This window comes from Montipora foliosa, chromosome 8 (genome assembly GCF_036669935.1).
Source record: "Montipora foliosa isolate CH-2021 chromosome 8, ASM3666993v2, whole genome shotgun sequence".
Lineage (NCBI taxonomy): Eukaryota > Metazoa > Cnidaria > Anthozoa > Scleractinia > Acroporidae > Montipora > Montipora foliosa.
In genome coordinates, this window is record NC_090876.1 from 26031081 (window position 1) to 26036080 (window position 5000).

General features: G+C 39.0%; 1 long non-coding RNA gene across 2 annotated transcripts in view; it reads left to right on the forward strand.

Annotated features, from left to right (window-relative positions):
- Positions 1–5000, forward strand: part of LOC137967253 (uncharacterized) — a 51264-nt gene that overhangs the window by 6192 nt on the left and 40072 nt on the right. The window contains exons 3-4 of one of the 2 annotated variants that reach the window (XR_011116508.1): positions 2165–2354; positions 2476–2668. The exons of the other annotated variant lie outside the window; for it this stretch is intronic. This is a non-coding gene — a long non-coding RNA (uncharacterized lncRNA). Of the gene's footprint in view, positions 1–2164; positions 2355–2475; positions 2669–5000 lie in introns of those variants that run through there. 2 annotated transcript variants of the gene reach the window in all.

Sequence of the window (5000 nt, forward strand, 5' to 3'; positions counted from 1 at the left end):
GATGGGAGAAAGACCTTTCAAAGTTTCTCATTTCACTTATCAACTCTGCACAGGCTATTTTCCCAGGTATGTTTGATCAGGAAACTGCAGAAACATAACTTGCAACAGCTTTTGAAGATGTGTTAACTAACATATTTCTCTATGCTATGATATTGTGATGATGCCTGTCACTCCAGCGACTGTGGCTGAAAGTTTTGCTCCTTTACCTCATTCTAAAAAAAGACTTACTTGGAAGAATTTGTTTTGAAATTCCTTTAGAGTCAGGAATTAGGGTTCAGTTGGACTACATGAATACACAGGAGAGTGTCTGTCTATGGTTTGGAAAACATGTCTGTATTTAATGATCTGTCTGATTTGAGATTAATGAAATAGTTGGGGGTTTTATTTCAAGTCACGGCAGAACTGTTGGTCAGGACTAGGTTGGAGGTTTCATCGGATCACTTGGCTTGAGAACTCACAGAAGGAGGATGCAAGAGATTATGGAAAGAATAGATCTGCAAAATACTGCATTAAGATGGGCTGCTGTTAATTGTTCACTCAGTGTACCTTGGTCAAATTCTTTTTGGCACTTAGATGGCCATCACTCTTCAATTCTGTGGAAATTTGTAATCCATGTATGCATTGACGGATTTTTATGACAAATTATTTTTCTGAGGTGTAGTTCAAATAATTTAGCTGAAACTGTGCTTTGGCTCTTTCTGCATGCAATGAGAAATGAGGGGGGAACGTTGGCCATTCAGAATAAGAGTTGACAAAGGTGGCATCAGTGGCTCAGTTGGTTGAGCATCAGGCTGTCATCCGGCAGGTTGCAGGTTCAAACCCCTGAGGAGAAAGTGCTGCCTTCGTAATTTGATCTGCAGATGGCTAGACTTTCAAGGACTATAAACCTTATGCCCTGTCTCACAAATATCTTCTATGTTCATAAGTTCTCTGTGGGATGTTAAAGAACCCACACACTATTTGAGAAGAGTAGGGGATGAAGTCCTCAGTGTTGTGGCTGTCCGGTTCTCTCCAGCAGAAGTGGCAGGCCACCTAAGTCAAAAAGGACTTTGCCAAGTGCTGGAATATGTAGATGTAGAAAATGTACTTGTCTGTGATGCTATGATCCAAGGATGAGGAGAAGGAAGAGCAAGTCAAAAAGGACTTTGCCAAGTGCTGAAATATGTGGATGTAGAAAATGTACTTGTCTGTGATGCTATGATCCAAGGATGAGGAGAAGGAAGAGCAAGTTTTTTGCTGGTCCGTCTACTCACAATCAGGCAATAGAAAGATTATGGAGAGACAATCTCTACTATTATCTCTTTTATGCAATGGAGTCTACCGGTATCCTTAACCCTGAGGATCCTCTTCATTCGTTCGCATTTACATTTAGTCTTTATTCCAAGAATCAAATGCAAGCTTTTGATCATCACAAGGTGTGCACAGAGGGAAACTGGTCTCCATACCAAATGTGGTGCAATGATATGTTACACCATGACAACACATTACCATATGGCCAAGTACAAGAACAGCCATCAACCATGGAACTTTATGGATATGACCCCCAAGGACCATCTTCAACTGCAAGTGATGATGATGTTGTTGTTGAAGCTGTTAACTTTGGAGTTAATGATTTGCTGGAGTTATTTGTTTTGAAGAGAGTGGATCCCCTAACAGTCTAATGGGCATATGCTGTATGTCTATAAGGAAGCGTTAGAACTAGTGCTTTTGAAAATTAGAGAACGAAGAGACTCGTAAATTAGGAAGGAAAGAACTTAGGCAGGCACAAGTTCCTGACAAAAACAACACTCAAAGCAACACAAAGGGGTACCTAGCACTCAACCTTAAGCCTAAGTAGGATCTTTTACTACATGTACTAGTGCAAGAATGGGAAATTAGCCCATCTCCTTTGTATCCTAAAATATTACATAACCCAATGTTGTAACCTCAAGAAACCATGACTTCATTTTGGTACCAAGTTTATTATCAAATGAGATGCTTTTGTTTCCATCTAAGTTCAAAGTGGACAAAAATGTTTCATGAAAAGTTTTAAATTCAAAACTCAAGATAAATTTAATAATCAACCATAACATGTTTGATTATACTTATTATAACTGTTTGCAAAAATGGTGAAACAACACTATTAAAAAGTGACCATGATTGTAAATTTCTTATTACTTTTGAGGCTTTGCAATAATATTAACAGTAAAGACACCAATTTGGAAGCACCATTTTCCCAATAACAGACCTGCCAGTAATGGACAATATTGGTCAAGATTACCATACTTGAAGAAATAAATATGCTACTCAAAGCAACGGATAATATCCCTTTACACGAGGGTGAAGTCCTTGGCCACCATCCCAGAGGTTGCATGGTAACTACAGTCCTTTCCTCATGTTGTAATTGATTGCTGTTTTTAATTTGTGTTATTTTGTTGTACACGTTAAAATAAATAATTATTACTATTACTAACACTGCTGAAATTTGTTTTGCAGAGAAAAAAGATGCCCAAGCAGGTGCTCTAATGTCAATGTGAACATCGAATTAAAATGCCTCTGTGACCCTGAGTGCACTTTGTCAAAATAAAGATTGTCAGAAGGATCTTGATATGTTCTTCGTCACCATTAAGTAAAACTGGAACTAACAGGACATGTATGGCAACACCTCCAAGAAAAAAGTCTTAAGGAAATATAAACCGTCAATATCAACATCAATTGCAGGGAGGAAAAAGAGAAGGTAAGGGCCCTAAAAGTTGAAATCAGGCAATTACATGTATCCCAGAATATTAAATAACATACAAATGCTCTGCCTGTCCACCCTGCGGATCACACAATTTTATCAAACTTCTTTACCCTATTAACTGACGTTGTTTTACTTATTCGACAGCCATCTTTGATGCTTCAGCAAACGTATTTGTTCGCTTTTACACGGGAAGCATTTAATTTAGAATAAGCCGATGATACTCTCAGATGTTGCACAGTACACATAGCAAGGCTTTTTCACAGCAACAATTACCCTACCGTTGTTAGGGTGTACATGTACGTTTTCGAGGGGGATGAAACTAGACACATGTAGACTTACACTGGAAAATGACAATTTAAAGAAATGTTGAAAATACATGTAAAACCTGTATGGATTCCTTAAACCTGACTGCTATATTGTCTGTTCGGGTAACTGTCATTTTACCAACGAGGACCAAGCAGGATCTTCGGGTAGATGAATATTGGTCTTGGTGACATTTGCTTCATATTGAAATCTCAGTCAACCAGTCCAAAATATCATGATGTTGGAGCTAGAAAAAAACTGCTGAAACGATTTACTCTTACCATTCGATGGAAATATATAAATCGATCTATGTTTTTTTTTGAAGTTGTAACATTGGTCTCATAGAAAGCCACGGTAGACAGATGAAACTTGATTTCCAGGCGTTTATTTCACAGCAAAGAGCGCGGGTTAGCTCTGCAAGGTCTCTTTCGCTTTGTAAAATCCCTGCATTTAACTCAGATATAAAACCCTGTTTAACCCTTTCACTTCCAATAGTGCCACTTATAGATTTTACTCTGTCTAACGCCAGACGATTTTACTCGTCAATGGGGAACCCCACGGGGCTGAAAGGGTTAACAACAGCTAGATTCACTCAAAACCTATGTCCCCATTAACCCTTTCACTCCCAATAGTGCCACTTATAGATTTTACTCTGTCTAACGCCAGACGATTTTACTCGTCAATGGGGAACCCCACGGGGCTGAAAGGGTTAACAACAGCTAGATTCACTCAAAACCTATGTCCCCATTAACCCTTTCACTCCCAATAGTGCCACTTATAGATTTTACTCTGTCTAACGCCAGACGATTTTACTCGTCAATGGGGAACCCCACGGGGCTGAAAGGGTTAACAACAGCTAGATTCACTCAAAAACTATGTCCCCATTAACCCTTTCACTCCCAATAGTGCCACTTATAGATTTTACTCTGTCTAACGCCAGACGATTTTACTCGTCAATGGGGAACCCCACGGGGCTGAAAGGGTTAACAACAGCTAGATTCACTCAAAAACTATGTCCCCATTAACCCTTTCACTCCCAATAGTGCCACTTATAGATTTTACTCTGTCTAACGCCAGACGATTTTACTCGTCAATGGGGAACCCCACGGGGCTGAAAGGGTTAACAACCACAAGGTAACTCTGTTCTGATGGTGGAGCCAATATCAATACAATTTACCCTCTGGATTAAGATTCAAGTCTACAAAGTATTGCTCTCCTCGCCTGTTTTCCTTGTTTACATGAATTACATCTAGGCATCCGGAGAAATCCTTGACTATTGCTACATCATAGCCTCGTTTGTATAACAAAAACAAAGATGGCGGATTTCAATTTAAAAATGCCTATTTTTGAAGCGTTATTGTTGGCTACTTAAACACATTAAGCCCAAATAAGTGGTCAAGTATGACAATACAGGTGAAGAACTTTCAATTCAGAGAAACTTTTTCTGGCCTTTAACACTACATGTTCTTGTTTTCATACATGGGTAACAACCCTGTGTCCACTTGAAGCTTCTCTGACATATTTGATAAACATCGCATAGATAGCAGTTTCAAAAGAGCAACTCTTGGAGCCTTCTTCAGAGACTTCTACTTTCTGCAAAAACAAGAGCTTCCTGGCTGATAAGTTGGCAGTGTCCTTTGAGTGAGGTGGCCTTAAAGATAGACTGAGGAACATAGGGTACTTTCTTCTTTCTTCCAAACAGAGGTATTCCTAAGGCATCTATGTTGTAGTACAATTTGTTCCTTTGGTACAATTTTTTCTGAACTGGTACAGAATATATTGAACTGGTACAATTTTAATTGTACTGGTTTATTTTTATCAACTGTCTAAAAAAGGGATTTTCCTTTTTTTGCGGTGTAGTTAAAAAACAGGGGCATGGTTTTTAGGGGGTCTAAAAAAGAACATGTTATTTCTTTCTTTTCTTCAACTTTCCCACCCCTCCCTCATCTTCCCCATCACCTCTATCCAACCCCCC